Here is a 17,245-nt window from a genome sequence, read left to right on the forward strand (position 1 = left end):
CCACCTGGGTCCCCAGTACCCACAGCTTGTTCCAGGGACCCTTCATCATTACTTGGAAGATTTACATAGCTATTGATCCTGACCACTCGGTCAGAGAATTTGAACACACAGCTTCCATCCTGCAAATAAATGGCAACCAATATTTACATTTCCTATGTAAATATTTACATTTTCTATGCAAAGGCAGGAATAATTCATTTTTAAAATGAAAGTCCCAAGACCTATTTATTTAACAAAATATTTTATTTGGGCAACAGCACAATGCCATACTCTCAATTTCATTAATAATAATAATAATAATAATAATAATAATAATAATAATAATAATAATAATAATTTATAATATGTTGGAAGCCACTCTGAGTATATATAAAAAGATAATAAAACATTAAAAATAATGAAACATTTAACATTTAAAAAACCTTCCATATACAAGGCTTGGGGGGGGGTCACATAACTCCATACCCTCCAACATTTCTCTGACAAAAAAGGGGGCATCCTAAGGGAAAGCGGGACTTTCCAGGAATAAATCTGAAACTGGGGTGGCTTCTGTAAATCTGGGACTGTCTCTGGAAAATAGGGGCAGTTGGAGGGTTTGCAATTTGCAGTGCATTATACATTTGAATTTGACAGGGTTGGTTGCAAATGATGTTCTTATAAAGCTTACTTTTACTTTATCCCAACAGATTGCACCTGTCAGGGGCTGGACTGAGGAGGAATGGCGGGGGCTGCACCCCTTTTCCTGAACCTTCCTGAGAACAGGAGGACAGTATAGATAGCAGAAAGTCGTAGTTCAGAGGCTGAAGAGGGGAGAAGCTGGGAAATATTGGGAGAGGGGCAGCAGGAAGAGGAAGCACCAGGGGAGGGGCAGCTGGCAGACTCAGTGTCCTTGGAAAGCATTCCTGACCCCCCCCCCCCTTCCAGGACCAGGAGGGCATTGAGAGTAGTGGAACAGAAAGCTCAGATTAGCAGATGCCAGGGTGGCATAGAATAGGAGAGGGCCTTTATTTGGAGGGACTTTATTTGGAGCAAGGCCATTATTTCAGGGAGACTGCATTCATTTGCATCTCTGAGAATAGGTGGTCAGCAGCAAAAGCTGCACTGAGATCTCTCGTTAGTTAAAATACTAGGGATTGGTATTTAGAAGGATAACCCAAAGATAACCTCAAGGGTTCAACAAACAAGCAGAGGGTGACCCAGCTGCGGTCTCAGAAATCTGTTTTCTTCCTGGAGACAAGCAGAGGGAATCCAGCACGGTAGCCTGTGATTATTTTTCTCCCTTAGAATTATGCAGAAAATGGAGCGGCAATTTTCGCAGAACCCCTGTGGGTTTTCAGAGGCTACCTGTCATGTGAATAACAAATATTTCCAGGACAACATAAAAAATCCCTACCAACATGAGCCTGACCAAACGGCGGGAGGCAGTGGAAGACAGGAGTGCCTGGCATGCTCTGGTCCATGCGGTCACAAAGAGGCAGACACGACTAAATGACTAAATGACTAAACAATAACAACATATTCAAGGGAAAACATGTACACTCAAGAAGGTATAAACAAAGCACCCAGGTCTCTTTGGGGGTGGGCAGAATCATAGTCCTTAAGACCTGAAACCCCTCCTGGACCCTGCAAAATGAATCCTGCACTCTGAGGATTCTTGCAAACTCCCAACTGCCCATTCTAGGAAGAGAAGTCTCTCACTGTTGATGATGGTTTGGCTGCTGCTGTTATTTTGGCCCCTGACTCAAGTAATCCTGATGGCGTTGACCTGTGACCTGACCAGACCATTCCCAGTCCAGGAAGATTATTATATGCCGGAGGACCTGATTGTGGGGGGTAATTTACCTCTCTCCATCACCATCGTCCTCCAGTTTCCCTTACAGGAATCTCCCATCAACCGGGACTCTGTTTCTCAGAAAGTCTTCCTTTGTCCTTTGTGTCAAGGGGCTTTCCTGGAGAAAGATACAGTCAATCATAGAATAAGAGAGTTGGAAGGGACCCCCGGGGATCATCTAGTCCAACCCCCTGCAATGCAGGAATCTCAGCTGAAGCACCCCTGACAGGTGGCCCTCCAACCTCTGCTTAAAAACCTCCCAGGAAGGAGAGCACACCAACTCCTTCTTTGGACACATTTCCTGGGAAAGGAAACGCAGCAGGGCTAATCCCGAAATTCAGTGTCATTGTCACTCTTGCACTTATCTTGCACATAAAATCATAGAATTGTAGAGTTTGAAGGGACCCTGAGGATCATCTAGTCCTGCCCCCTGCAATGCAGGAATGCTGCCTTCTTGGTAATGGCTCACTCCCCGTGGAACGCCCTCCCTTCAGATGTCAAGGAGATAAGAACTACATACCGTATATACCCGAATATAAGCCGACCCGAATATAAACCGAGGCACCTAATTTTCCCACAAAAACCTGGGAAAGCTTATTGACTCGAGCATAAGCCGGTTCACCTTTGCCGCTGTGGAGAAGGAGGAGGAACGAGCAGCCCAAAAGCAGCCATTTGGGCTGCTCCTTCCTCTTCCTCCTTTGCCAAGTTTGCATTTATGCGAGCAGTTCAGAAATGGAACAAGCTGCCTGGGGAGAGTAAAGAACCGCTGTTCTTGTACGCTTCTTAAGGAATGGTTGACTGGGGAGAGCGGGTGGCGGCACGAGCGGAGAGAAAGGGCTTCTTTCTCGCCGCCCCCACCGCCCGCCTCACTCAAGTATAAGCCGAGGGCAGCTTTTTCAGCACAAAAATGTGCTGAAAAACTAGGCTTATACTCAAGTATATACGGTAACTTTTAGAAGACCTCTGAAGGCAGCCCTGTAACAGGAAATTTTTGATGCTTGATATTTTACTATGTTATACATATGCTGTAAGCTGCCCAGAGTTGCATGGCGCATGATGCCAGCCTCTCTCTCCTCTCCACACGGAGGAACATGTTTCCTAACTATAAATGCGGCAGGGGGGATGACCTGCTCTCCGTCATCGGGGGCCTCCACCCCAGAATCTCAAACCCGATGGCACACATCTTCACGAACTTCAAGGTTCCTCAGGTACCTTCTTCTTTCCATGGGGGATGGGGTTTTAACTTGGGTGGGCATTCTTTAATTTGGCAGGCGGGGTTGCTTTAAATTGCTTTTTATCATAGAAGCGTAGAGTTGGAAGGGATCCTGCGGATCATCTGGTCCAACCCCCTGAAAAGCTGGAATATGCAGCTGTCCCTTATGGGGATTGAACCTGCAACTTGTGGTGTTTTCAGCACCATACTCTGTTAACATGGATTTTTGTATTTGTATTTGTAGGGTTTTTTGTTGAGGAGTGTATTTTTTATTAGTTTGAAGACATTAATATTAGTGTTTGCTATTTTAATTATTTTTATGATGTATGTTGTGCTTTTATGTTGCAGCTTTGTGTTGTGAACGTGCCCTGAGACCTACGTTTACAGGGCGGTATAATAATAATAATAATAATAATAATAATAATAATAATAATACCAACTGCACACAAGACCCATCAGCAGGAAAGGGCATCTAAGGGCACAGCTGCATACAATTGATTTAAAACCAGTGAAAAACCAATAGGGGGGATTTTGGTATGAGATATTGAAAACGCACCAAAAAATGCCAGTTGTCAATTAAGAGACCAGGAAGAATAAAAAGTTATTCGCTGTCAGTTTGGAAGGAATTGCATTGCAGGAAGGAGGCTTCATACACCACAATAGTTTGTCTTCAAGTGAAGGGGACAATATTCTTATCGTTTCAAGAAATGCGTCAACCTGGTTTTTTTTTTGAATACAGGTAGAATACTGATTACAACCCCTCCTTCCACAGGAAATGTGCTTCTACAGCATCCCTGGCAGGACCCTCAGTCTGGGAAGGCTGTTCACGGGGGCAAAGGGAAGCATAGTCCTACCCAAATTTATTCTTCGCCCCCAAATCCAAAGCTGTAGTCCAGAAGGCCTAACAATCTCCCAGTTGTATGTCAATATATACTATATATAATACTGTATACTGTGTATAGTGTCCAGCTGCAGATCAAAGGAAGTGATCGTGCCACTCTATTCTGCCTTGGGCAGACCCCACCTGGAGTCCTGTGTCCAATTCTGGGTGCCACAATTTAGGAAGGATGTTGACAAGCTGGGAGGTGCACAGAGGAGGGTGATCAAGGGTGAGGAATGGTTGAAGGAGCTGGGTATGTTTAGCCTGGGAACGAGGAGGCTGGGAGGAGATATGAGAGCCATCTTCCAATAGCTCAAGGGCTGCCACATGGAAGATAGAGCAAGCTTCTCCTGCTCTGGAGGCCAGGACTCGAACCCATCATGGCTTCAAGTTACAAGAAAAGAGATTCTGAATCAACATCAGGGAAAACTTTCTGAAGGGGAATGGTCTCCCTTGGGAGGTGGTTGACTCTCCTTCCTTGGAGGTTTTTACACAGAGTGTGGATGGTGTCTGTCCGGGATGCTTTAGTTGAGATTCCTGCATTGCAGGGGGCTGGAATAGATGACCCTTGGGGTCTCTTCCAACTCTACAATTCTATGAGTCTATCATTCAAAGATGCGCTGGGGTCTTCCCACCCCCCATCCATCTCCATATTTCAATGTATTATTGTCTCTTCTCCCAGCTAAGCATAGTCAACTCCTTCAATGCTTCAGCAGAGGACATGGTCTCTGGACCTCTCACCATCTTTGCTACTCTTAGGAGCAAAGGAGCCTAGGAAATTGCCTTATGCAAAGTTAGTCTATTGGGCCCATCTAGCTTAGTAACGTCTGTACTGACTGGCCGCTGCTCTCCTTGCTTTCAGGAAGGGAGCTTTTTGCAACAATAGCTAGAGATGCTGGGGACCTTCTGCATGCAACCAGTGGCTCCAGCCCTGAGCTCTGTTGTTTCCCTTCCCTTTCCACGTTCCAACTTCTCAATATCCTCTCTGCATTCTTGCATCTCAACCATTTCTAAAACTCGGTCCGCTTTTGGTCCTTCAGTTAGGTTTCCAGTCTTTTGACTCCATTCTGAGCGACCCAGTCCATTCCCCAAGCTTCTACCACATCGACCCTGAATATCACATGCAGAACATGGCGTTGGTCTCCCTCCTCCTCTACTTCCAGTGGAACTGGAGTGGGATCATTGCTCTGGAAAGTGACAGAAGTGACAATTTCATCCGGAGCCAGAAAGCATTATTTGCCCAGAATGACATCTGTGTAGATTTTGAAAGGAAGACCCTTCAACAGATCTCCGTATTTGATGTTGTTGCAGAAGATCAGGTTGCACTAATCTTGACAGTTTTTGAGAGTGATGCCCAGGTCATGATTGCCGCAGGGGGCACCGATATCATGCAGACCTTAATCACAACATTTTCCTTCTACAAAGAACACACCAACACTACATTTGGGAAGGTCTGGATCCTGACAACCGAGTGCGAACTCGCTGCAGTTGGGTATCATTATGCATGGTGGAATGTGCAATCCTTCCATGGCACTTTGTCCTTCACAGTCCACACAAGAGATGTTCCAGGATTCGACCGCTATCTTTCAACATTAGATCCATACCAACCCCACAGAGATGTTTTTCTCAGTGACTGGTGGGAAGTTGCATTTGACTGTGAGGTTCTGAAACCAGGCCATGCTTCACCAGATGGCCAGAGACGTTGCACAGGAGAGGAGAAGCTGGAGGACCTGCCAGCCTTTGTGTTTGATGTGAGCATGACTGGCCGCAGCTACAGCATCTACAATGCGGTCTCTTCTGTGGTGCAGGCATTGCATGTCCTGTACACATCTGCATCGAAACACAAAAACACAGGAGATGGAAAGAGGGCATTTCTTCTGAACCTGGAACCATGGCAGGTGACAACTGTTTCCCACCAGATCCATCCTATTCCCGCTTGCTCCTGATTTTCTCCCAGCAGAGTTTCAGAAATCTAAGTCAACAGACCACAAAGTTAGTGTGGACCTCTCTTGCTGGATTGTCTTGGTCCTGCCCCTCACAGGATGTTTTCTAAACTGTATTGTTAACATCTGCAAACGTTGGGGTTCTCCTGGGCCTGATGGTGCCTCTGCCATTATGTGCCACTTGGAGAACAGAGGGCGCTATTAGTTCATGGGTGGAGCTAGAGAGATATTGTGCATTTCTGTATCATCAAGACTGGGTTTTAGCTGCTAGATATCTAAACTTTGTTTTCTACATCTGCAAGCATTGGGGTTCTCCAGGGCCTGATGCCATTATGTGTCATGTGGAGAACGGAGGATGCTATTAGTTCATGGATGGAGCTAGAAATGATTATGTCCTTTCCTTTACTCCATCTCTGAGATGCAGAGGGAAATGGAACTCCCATTAGCTGGAATGTTGCGATCCAATCCATGGTCCCTTGCTCCCACCGACCCCTAACAATAATGCTTCATTCCAGATCCATTCTTCTTTGAGGAACATCCGCTTCAACAACAGTGCTGGGGATGAAATCTCCTTTGGGGAACATGGGATGGAGTCTGCTGGGTTTGATATCAACAACTGGGTCGTCTTCTCGAACAAATCTATGGCTTGGAGGAACGTGGGGTGGATGGACCCTGGGGCTGCTGCAGGAACAGGTTTCGAGATGGATCCAGATGTCATTGTATGGGCTAACCAGGTGGGGAACAAACTGGGTGGAAACAGAGTGGTAGCCACTGGAGCTGCTGTAGCAAGGACGTCCTCTGCTCACTATAACCAACCACCATCCATTGACCCAACTAGGCTTTGGGAAGGAGAACGCAAGAACCCTGTCCAAGCCCCCCCCCCCACCTCTTTTCTGAAGAGCTCTGAGGCTTTGAGAAGGAGGTGGGAAGGCACCCTCTCAGCTCAGCACCCAGTGTGGGGGAACTGGTCACACTGGCTTAACTCCACCTCTGCTTCTATCATACTCAAAACCATGAATATTTCACTCATGGCCAACTGCCTTCCTTTGCAGATACAACCGTTCTCTCGGTGTGTTGAGCACTGCCTGCCTGGGCAAGTTAGGAAACTCAAGGATGAGGAGCCCGTCTGCTGCTATGAGTGCATTCCTTGCCCTGAACGGACCATTTCTAACCAAAGAGGTACATCAAGGCAGAAGACTCAAGCACCTGTAGCAGAATGGCAGGTCTGGGGTGGAGGGTCTGAGACCCGGACTCCCTTCAACCACAGCTGGCAGGGTCAATGGTCAGGGATGATTAGAGCCCAGATTAGCTGAATTTATTCAGCTAATTGTATTTATATAGTTGACTACAAATCCTCTATCTTGCTGTATTTATAAGGGTGTCCTGGGGAATATTCAGAGATCATGTCAGTATTGAAACTAGATTGATGCATCTCTTCCCTAAAAGGAACTGATACCTAAACATTTCCTGTCCATTCCAGATGCCGTTCGCTGCACAAAGTGCCCAGAAGATCAACACCCAAACCAGTATAAAGACCGGTGTATCCCCAAGAAGGTCAACTTCCTTTCTTATGAAGATAATCTAGGCTTTCCTTTAGCTTCTCTTGCCTTCTCCCTCTTTCTCCTCATGTCTCTGGTGCTGGCAATCTTCATTAAACACCGAGACACGCCAATCGTCAAAGCCAACAACCGAGACCTCACCTACGTCCTGCTCATCTCCCTCCTGCTCTGCTTCCTCTGCTCCTTCCTCTTCATTGGTCAGCCCAGGAAGCTCACCTGTTGCCTCCGACAAACTGCTTTTGGAACCATCTTCTCCGTCGCCATTTCTTCTGTGTTGGCCAAAACTGTCATGGTGGTTCTTGCACTCATGGCCACCAAGCCAGGAAACTTGGCCAGAAGATTGTTGAAGGGACAAACGGCAACTTTGATTGTCCTGGCCTGTCCCCTCATCCAGGCTGTTCTCTGTGCTGTCTGGCTGGTCACTTCTCCCCCGTTCCCAAACTGCGACCTTCATTCTCTACCCAGCGAGATTGTAGTGGAATGCAATGAAGGCTCCCTCACCATGTTTTACTCTGTCTTGGGTTACATGGGTTTCCTGGCCCTCGCCAGCTTCCTGGTGGCTTTCTTAGCAAGGAAGTTGCCTGATAGTTTTAATGAAGCCAAGTTTATCACCTTCAGCATGCTGGTCTTCTGCAGTGTTTGGGTCTCCTTCGTCCCAACCTACCTGAGCACCAAAGGGAAGATCATGGTGGCTGTGGAGATCTTCTCCATCTTGGCCTCTGGTGCTGGTCTCCTGGCTTGCATCTTTCTCCCCAAATGCTACATTATTCTTCTGAAGCCCAACCTCAACAGCAGAGATAATCTCATGAGGAAGAAGAATCAAGGAATCTAACAATTCAATCAGTCAGTCAATCGACCAAACTTTCCTTTAAAATTGATTTATATATATCATATTGGCAATATTACACAGAAGATATGGTGTTCAGGATTTCTGGTGTATGGTTTTTGTATCAATCTCAGATATAGTTTCCTAACATAGCTCTAGCCCTCCCCTCAATTGATACAGGTTTACATGTTGGTTTCCTTCACGAATTAGTGATGCTTTTATTAGTGCTGGCTCAAATTTAGGCACTGGTCTCTTGGGTTGCATATTTCTCCCCAAATGCTACATCATTGTTCTGAGACCCGATCTCAACAGCAGAGACCATATCATGAGAAAAAAGAATCAGGAAAGTGAACACATCAAATTAATCAATCACAATTTTGCATTATTATTATTGTTGTTGTTGTTGTTGTTGTTGTTGTTGTTGTTGTTGTTATATTTGTACCCTGACCACCTTCCTGGTTCCAATCTGGGCAGCTTCCAACAAATATAAAAATATAATAAAATATCAAACATTAAACAGTTCCCTAGAGAGTGCTGCCTTCAGATATCTTGTAAAAGACATCTGAATTATCTATCAAGAAATACTGGCAGAATTATACAAAAGTCACTGTGCTCAGTTTTGCAGCTAGTTAATTGTGCTTACTTCCTTATTAAATATCTTTACTTCACATTAAGAGGCTCTGAAAAGTCAAATGAGGCCATCTTGTGGTCTTTGCTTATGCATGTATTGCAGTTCTGCAGAAGACAAAAAATGATCCTGAATTTTGTCCAATTAAAGTGACACATAGAGCTCAGAGATAGTAGAATTCCATTTACACACACATATACTATTTTCAATTTTTCAGTTTTGCATCATACAAACATCAAATAAAAATACTACTGTTGAACTCCCTCTCTCCCTCTTCTGTGTTTCTTTTAATATTTTTACACTGCATCTCCTTTCTAACTCCATTTTTCATTTACTCCTTAATCAATAGTTTTAAATATGAGTTTTAAATTAATCCTGCTAATGAATTTTATTGTTTACAATGCTTTCTCAAATTACAGTGGTACCTCTGGTTAAGTACTTAATTTGTTCCGGAGGTCCGTTCTTAACCTGAAACTGTTCTTAACCTGAAGCACCACTTTAGCTAATGGGGCCTCCCACTGCTGCTGCGCCGCCAGAGCACGATTTCTGTTCTTATCCTGAAGCAAAGTTCTTAACCTGAAGCGTTATTTCTGGGTTAGCAGAGTCTGTAACCTGAAGCGTATGTAACCTGAGGTACCACTGCATATGGAACCTGAACAAGTGAGAGAATATATGATTAAATGGAGACAAAATATATAACATTTCAATGAGATGTTGTGAAATCTGAGGGGGGAAGACAATAGGCATTATAGACTTTGAGATCTGACCCACCTTTCTTAAAAATAATAATTAAACTATATGTAAAGTATGCCACAAAATGAACATAATGAATTGGTCTTGTTCATGTCAATAGCACCAGAACACTATATGCAAGTGAAGGGTACCAATGATAACATTCAGAATTTTTTTCTTAGTGGCAATATTAACATATTTTTATAAGTACAGGTGGGTAGCCGTGTTGGTCTGCCATAGTCAAAACAAAATAAAATAAAAAATTCCTTTCAGTAGCACCTTAGAGACCAACTAAGTTTGTTCTTGGTATGAGCTTTCGTGTACATGCACACTTCTCCAGATACACTGAAACTGAAATCTGAAGAAGTGTGCATGCACACGAAAGCTCATACCAAGAACAAACTTAGTTGCTCTCTAAGGTGCTACTGGAAGGATTTTTATTATTATTATATTTTTATAAGGTTGGTGATGAAGCAAATGTTCATGATCTTTGGTCCAGTCCTTGGTGGTTTTTCTCCTCTATTCTCATTGAATAGCTTTGATAAGTAATTTAAAAACCTTGCAGATGAAATAGCTTGGTATCAGACCTTCCTAAAGCTGTTTGGGCAGCTTGATTAAAAGGTCAGAAAGTGGTTCAGACAAGGAATGAGGAAAAGTCGGGTAGGAAGGATCTTTGTCAGGGTGGGAGACTGGGAGAAGAGGTGGGCACCCAGCTGAGAGCGGGCGGAGTCTGCTTTTCTATGTGTGGATAAATGATAAGATATGCACCATATAAATGTTACCCTTTTTCTATTCTTTTCCCTCTTTTTCTTTTCTATACAATTGTGTTTTGCATTTTCTTATAAATGACCTTGAATTTTATTGTTTAATGTGTAAAAAAAACACCTTTCAATAAAATTGTTATGCCAAACATGGTCAATGCCCTCCCATATTTTCAGACAGGAACCCTTCCTGGAAGGTGAACCTGGGACCTTTTGCATGCAAAGTGGGCACTCAGATATTGACCTATGGACCTTTCCACTAAAAAGCAATGTTCTGATTCTAGTCCCTTTGATTTGAATGAATAGTTTTGATAGGCTTGCCAGGAGATTGGTCCATCTAGGCTTGTATGGCCTACAGCGAATTTCCATGGTTCCAGATAACATGTTTGTCATTTTCTCCTAAGGTGGTGCAAAAAGAACTTAACAGCATGAATTCTCTTTCTTCCCTGAAATTATCACAATAACAGTCATTCCTGTTGATCCTCTGGAGGCTTACACCCATCGAGTCAATAATAAAGCAAAATACAGGACAAAACAGTCTTGTGATAATAAGAAAAATAATCATGTTGAGCTGCTCCATTGGATGCCTGAGTATCTCTCTGACCTAAACCCCCAGCTGAAATTGGTAGTTTTCAAATCAGGATCTGCAAAGGTGCAACTGTTGTTTCAAGGGGAATATAGTATCTCTCTGAGCTGTGGATGATTTGGCTGCTGCTCTGGTACTGGCTCCTGCCTCAAGGCAGCTGCTTGACGAGGAGGACACAGATGCCACCTATGAAGCCCTTTCAACTCTACGAAAACTTCCATAGGGAGGGAGATCTCATTGTGGGTGGGAATTTACCCCTGTTCAGGGCCGTGGTCAAAGACCTATCCTTTAAAGAGTATTCCAGAGAACAGGACCGTCCTGAATTAAAGTAAGTTTTCAGACAGGTAGGGCTCTGAGTTGGAAACTGGGTTGCTCTCCCCACCCCCACCCCCGCCTAAACTGGAATGCTGTTAATCTTTCTTGCGCAATCTGGGGACCTTCTATGGTAGGGCAGGAGTGGGGTGGGATCTGCTGTGGAGGTTGTAAGGAGTAAAATATCTCTACAGCAATTTGCTATATATTCTCCCTCCCAATGTCACCATTCCATTGAGTAAGAAATCACTGCTTTGCATCCAATTGCTTCCTTATTGTTCAACATCACTGTTAATTTTGTCAGATTCAAATGTTTCTATCTCTTCCCAGTTAAACCCATTTCCATGATTTTCTGGGGTTCTTCCAATATATTGTTATTATTATTATCATCATACCCTGCCCAATTAGTTGGGATGCCCCAGCCACTCTGGGCGGCTTCCAACATATATCAAAACATAATATAACATCAAACATTGAACACTTCCTGACACAGGGCTGCTCGACTTTTCTATCATTCCACCCATAACCATTTTACTCGCATCGCAGGCTTGTCCCCAAAAACTACCAGTACATCCTGGCCTTGCAGTTTGCCATCAAAGAGATCAACGAGGACCAGACTCTGCTCCCCAATGTCACTCTGGGTTCCCGTATCTACACAGAATGCAATTTTGCAAGCAAGACCACGGAGGCCACCCTCTCTCTGCTCTCCACGCGGAGACAAATGGTGCCGAACTACAAGTGCGACAGTCGGGACCAGCTGCTGTCCGTCATTGGGAGCCTAGACTCCACGACTTCAAGACAGATGGCATCCATCCTGGGCTCCTTCAAGATCCCACAGGTGAGGAGAGCCACTTGCAGAAGCTATAGAGATACAAAAACCCATCCTCTGTAAACTGCCCACCTGCCCATCCCTGTGGAGAAGCCTTCCCTCTTATCTCATTTTTTATCCATTTTTATCCCTTAGTTTCTTTCTCCAGCCCAATGAATGAATGTCCTACTTAATCCCATTGCATATTATGGGTGGTATTGTCCCACCTCTCTCTGTGAGAGAAGAATTCTTTTTAGAAAGACAATGAATCACTCCTGCCCCAAAATTTACTCCCCCCCCCCCATCAATTTATTGTGCATAGCCAAAGGCCTTTACAATGTACAGCAGAGGGCAAGGCAAGGGTTTCCTCCGAAATCACACAACATACCCTATAAAAGTTTACAGCATAACAGTTTAAAATAAGAAAGCATTAACAGCTTTTAGCTGCCAGAGCAAATTTGGCTGCAGTTGACAAAATTTACTCACCTGTTGCAGTTTCCTAAACTACTAGGTTGACCAAGATAATAGTTTCATTCAAACTTTAGACACATCGAGGAGGGGGAAATGACAGAGTGAAAAATATTGAAGCATTACGTTCAATAAAAATTATATTGGGGGGGGGATATTATTGCATTATGCAAAGTCCAGGGAATCCAGAGTCCTGCATTCTCCAAAGGACAACTTTCAGTCAGTGCTGAATGTGAATTTTGGGAGACAGGCTGCACTTTAAGGATGGCATTTTGCTCAGTCTTCATTGGAAACTGCAAGTAACTACTTGAAAGTTCTGTTTTTATGATGAATTTTAATAGACGGAGGCCTTTCGTGGATGACTTTAAAAAATATTACAGCCAAATGGAATCGTGGGGAGCATTTGAGATAAAAGCAGCAGAAGGGAAATGACAAAATAATTGCAACAGGGATGCTTTGTAATGTTTAGTTTTTATATATATGTTGGAAGCTGCTCAGAGGGGAGGAGGAGGAGGAGGAGGAAGAAGAAGAAGAAGAAGAAGAAGAAGAAGAAGAAGAAGAAGAAGAAGAAGAAGAAGAAGAAGAAGAAGAAGAAGAAGAAACTTTTGTAATAAAGATTGAATGCAGTAGAAAAGTTACAGGTAGGCAGCCGTGTTGGTCTGCCATAGTCAAAACAAAATAAAAAATAAAAAAATTCCTTCCAGTAGCACCTTAGAGACCAACTAAGTTTGTTCTTGTGCACACAAAAAGCTCCGAAGAACAAACTTAGTTGGTCTCTAAGGTGCTACTGGAAGGGTTTATTTTATTATTATTATTTGCAGTAGAAAAGGTTTGAGTAAAGACCCTGTGGAGGTGCTGCTTCTGGTGAAAATTTTCAAAAAATGTAATAAAAATTTGTGTGTGTATAGTTTTGATGGAGGACAGGGTGGCAGGAACTGAGAGGCCTAGAAGGCATCACGGAACGTTCAAATTATGTCTCAAAGGTCGCTTTCAAAGCACAGCTCTTGCTCTTTTCAGCTGGGTTATGGCTCCTTTAACTCTGACAAGGAAGACAAAACGGTATCATCGTCTTTTTGCCACATTGACCCCAACCAAGTCCTCCAGTACAGGGGTTTAGTCCAGTTACTCCTGTATTTCCACTGGAATTGGATTGGACTCCTTGCTCCGGAGGAGAGCTGTGGCGAAAACTTTGTCCAGACTCTGACCCCCCTCCTCACCCAGAACGATATCTGCGTGGCATTTGCCAGAAGGGTCGTCCCAGAAACGGTGGCTTTTTTGCAGCATGGAAGAATATGGATGAAACATGTTTCGGATCTTTTCAAGAGCGACGTCCAAGTGGTGATTGTCTTTTTGGACTCCAACACCATGCGGAACTTATTGGGTCCCATGTCTGTCATGAAAAAGCTCAACAAGATCTCAGCCAGGAAAGTTTGGGTCCTGACAGCCCAGTGGGATTTCGTCACCGAGGGGTCCCAGAAGCAATGGAAGGAGCTGAAATCTTTCCATGGGGCCCTTTCCCTCCAAATCCACTCAAAGGAAGTGCCAGGATTCGCCCAGTTTCTCTCAGAGTTAGATCCACACCAGCCACAGGCAGATGTCTTCCTCCGCCGCTGGTGGAGAGTTGTGTTCAACTGTGAGTTTCTGGGATCAAGCCTCATACCTTCACGGAGCAAGAGAAAATGCACAGGAGAGGAAAAACTAGAGGACCTGCCGGCCTTCGTGTTCTCGGTGACCATGACTGGCCACAGTTACAGCATCTACAATGCCATCCATTCCATGGCCCACGCATTGCATGACACCATGCGCTCATCTGGATCCAAACGTGCAGTGAAGGGAGGTGTCAACGGTCTTCCAAAACTCCAGCCATGGCAGGTAATGTCCTCACGCTGCCTAGTTTGGTGACTTGATTGGAGCAGCAAGAATGTTGCAGAAGCTGCAACAGGGATGGGGAACCTCAGGTCTAGGGCTGCATGTGACCCATCTGGGTTCTCTTTCTGGTCCTCAGAACTCCTCAGTAGGGCTGGACAAGATTTAGTTTTCAACTTCAGGATATACTGATATATCACCATGTCTGAAATAACGGTGGAGCTGGTTTTCAACTTTGTGATATATCACCAGCTAAGCATTGCAATATATTGATATAGAGTGCCCTCCTTAACCATCACCCAGCTTTATGGTGATGGGGAGAACATTGCAGGAAAGGACCATGTCGGCATGTGTGCCCTGTGCTGTGTTTCTTGCTTTCCTTCTCCACAAGGACAAAATATGGCTGCTTCTGATCTTCATCTTGTTTTGCCCTCTCCACGTCCCCACCCACCCAGGCACACCCTAATTTTGGGAAAGGCAGGCTGGGGCTGCCATGCGGGGCCCTGCAGAGCAGCGGAGCTGCTTGGGTTCCCATCAACGCATGTGCTCCCACTTACACAAGCACCAAAAATGGTGCCGGAATGGGGAAATCCCAACTTACTGTAACAGAATCTCTGTGTAAGGGAGTTCCACCAGGGAACTGCAGAAATAATGTGGCTGGTCAAGTGAGCCGTGGACTCAAAAAGGTCAGAAACCAGAGGGTCCAAGGGAGCCAGACCGACTTTGCCATCACCCCCCTCCCCATTTTCTGGGTGTCTCTTCCATTTCAGATTCTTGCTGCTTTGAGGAAGACTCGGTTTAACAACAGCGCTGGGGAAGAAGTCTCCTTTTCTGAACATGGCCGGAGACCAGCTGGCTATGATATCCTGAACTGGGCCTTCTTCCCCAATGACTCTTGTGCTGTTGTGGAAGTTGGAGGTCTGGATCCTCAGGCTCCACCAGGCGAGGACTTCAGCATCAACCCAGACACCATTGTGTGGGATTCCCAGGTGGGGCAAAATTAGGGCATAAGGTCAAGGCCAGCATGAGAGGTGGCTCCCATCTCTCCGCAGCCATCTCTACCTGCCCTTTCTTTCATGGTGGGATCAGTGGGGAAATTAGGATCCCTCCTTCCACCCCACATCTGCACACTGCATTGTGGGGGTGCTGTTCCCCAGACCAGATCAAACCACAGTCTCATTTTGTCTTGAAATGTGGACTACATTTGATGGAACTTGATCTGAGTCTTCATTTTTGCAACATTTAAAGAAACTGCAAAGTTTTGAAATGGATCTGCCACTCCCAAGCTGATTGTCTCTCTCCATCAATAGGGAATCTCCTGTCACCTCTTCCAAATCCTGTTTAGTTTTTGGGGTTTCTTAAAATCTTTTTAATCAAAGCAAAGCAGTCTTGGTCCACAATGTTCCCCATGATTCATTTCTTATATGAGCCTCAGTTTTTGTGGTTCTCTATAACCTGCAGAGGTATGGAAGAGATTTGGACCACTCAAGTAGATAAATCCCTCCAAGTCCTTTTTCACTGCAAGACAAGCATTGACCTTGAGCAGCAAAACTCAGCAATTTCACTCTTCCCTTTCAGAAGATCCCATTTGCCAGGTGTGTGAAGAGATGTCCTCCGGGGCGGAGCAGAAGAGTCCCAGAGGAGAAGCCAGTTTGCTGCTATGAATGCATTTGTTGCCCAGAAGGCACCTTTTCTAACCAGACAGGTATGTCAAATCCAGAAACCCATACGGAGGTGCAGAAGTTGTTAGGAGAAGGGTGGCTTGTGGAGAGAGAGAGAGAGAAATCCTGGAGGAGGAGAAGTGGGAAAATCCCCTGCAACTTGGATTTGGATTTATGGTTTTACCTGTTCACAAAGATGTCATGAATTTTGGGCAAATGATTCCTACGTTGCAGAGGTTCGACTAGATGCCTCTTGGGGTCCCTTCCAACTCTGAAGTATGACTCTGGGATTCATCAGAATAGTTATCAAAAGTATTTCAATTCTGTTTCCTTATGCCAGATGCCATTCGGTGTACCAGCTGCCCTGAAGACCAGTGCCCAAACAAGGACGGTGACCAGTGCCTCCTGAAGAAGATCAACTTCCTTCCATACCAAGAGACTGGGGGTGTTCTTTTAGCCTCCCTTGCTCTCTTCCTCTCTCTGATCACACTTCTCATGCTGGCAACCTTCATCAAACAACGGGACACACCAATCGTCAAAGCCAACAACCGCAGCCTCACCTACATCCTCCTCGTCTCCCTCCTGCTCTGCTTCCTCTGCTCCTTCCTCTTCATCGGTCGACCCAGGAAGGTCACTTGTCTTCTCCGACAAACTACTTTTGGCATTGTCTTCTCTGTTGCCATTTCTTCTGTACTGGCAAAGACGGTCACAGTGGTCCTGGCTTTCATGGCCACCAAGCCAGGAAACATTGCAAGAAAACTCTTGGTGAGACAACCAGCAAATTCTATTGTTCTGATTTGCCCCCTCATCCAAACTGCTATTTGTGTTGTTTGGCTGGCAAACTCTCCCCCATTTCCAAACCTGGACTTCCATTCCATAGCTGGAGAGATTGTAGTGGAATGTAATGAAGGTTCAGTCACCATGTTTTATAATGTCCTGAGTTTCCTGGGTTTCCTGGCCCTTATCAGCTTCACAGTGGCCTTCCTAGCTAGGAAGTTGCCTGATAGTTTTAATGAAGCCAAGTTTATCACCTTCAGCATGCTGGTCTTTTGCAGCGTTTGGGTCTCTTTCGTCCCAACCTACCTGAGCACCAAAGGGAAGATCATGGTGGCTGTGGAGATCTTCTCCATCTTGGCCTCTGGTGCTGGTCTCCTGGCTTGCATCTTTCTCC

The sequence above is a fragment of the Lacerta agilis genome, chromosome 18 (assembly GCF_009819535.1).
Source record: "Lacerta agilis isolate rLacAgi1 chromosome 18, rLacAgi1.pri, whole genome shotgun sequence".
Taxonomy (NCBI): domain Eukaryota; kingdom Metazoa; phylum Chordata; class Lepidosauria; order Squamata; family Lacertidae; genus Lacerta; species Lacerta agilis.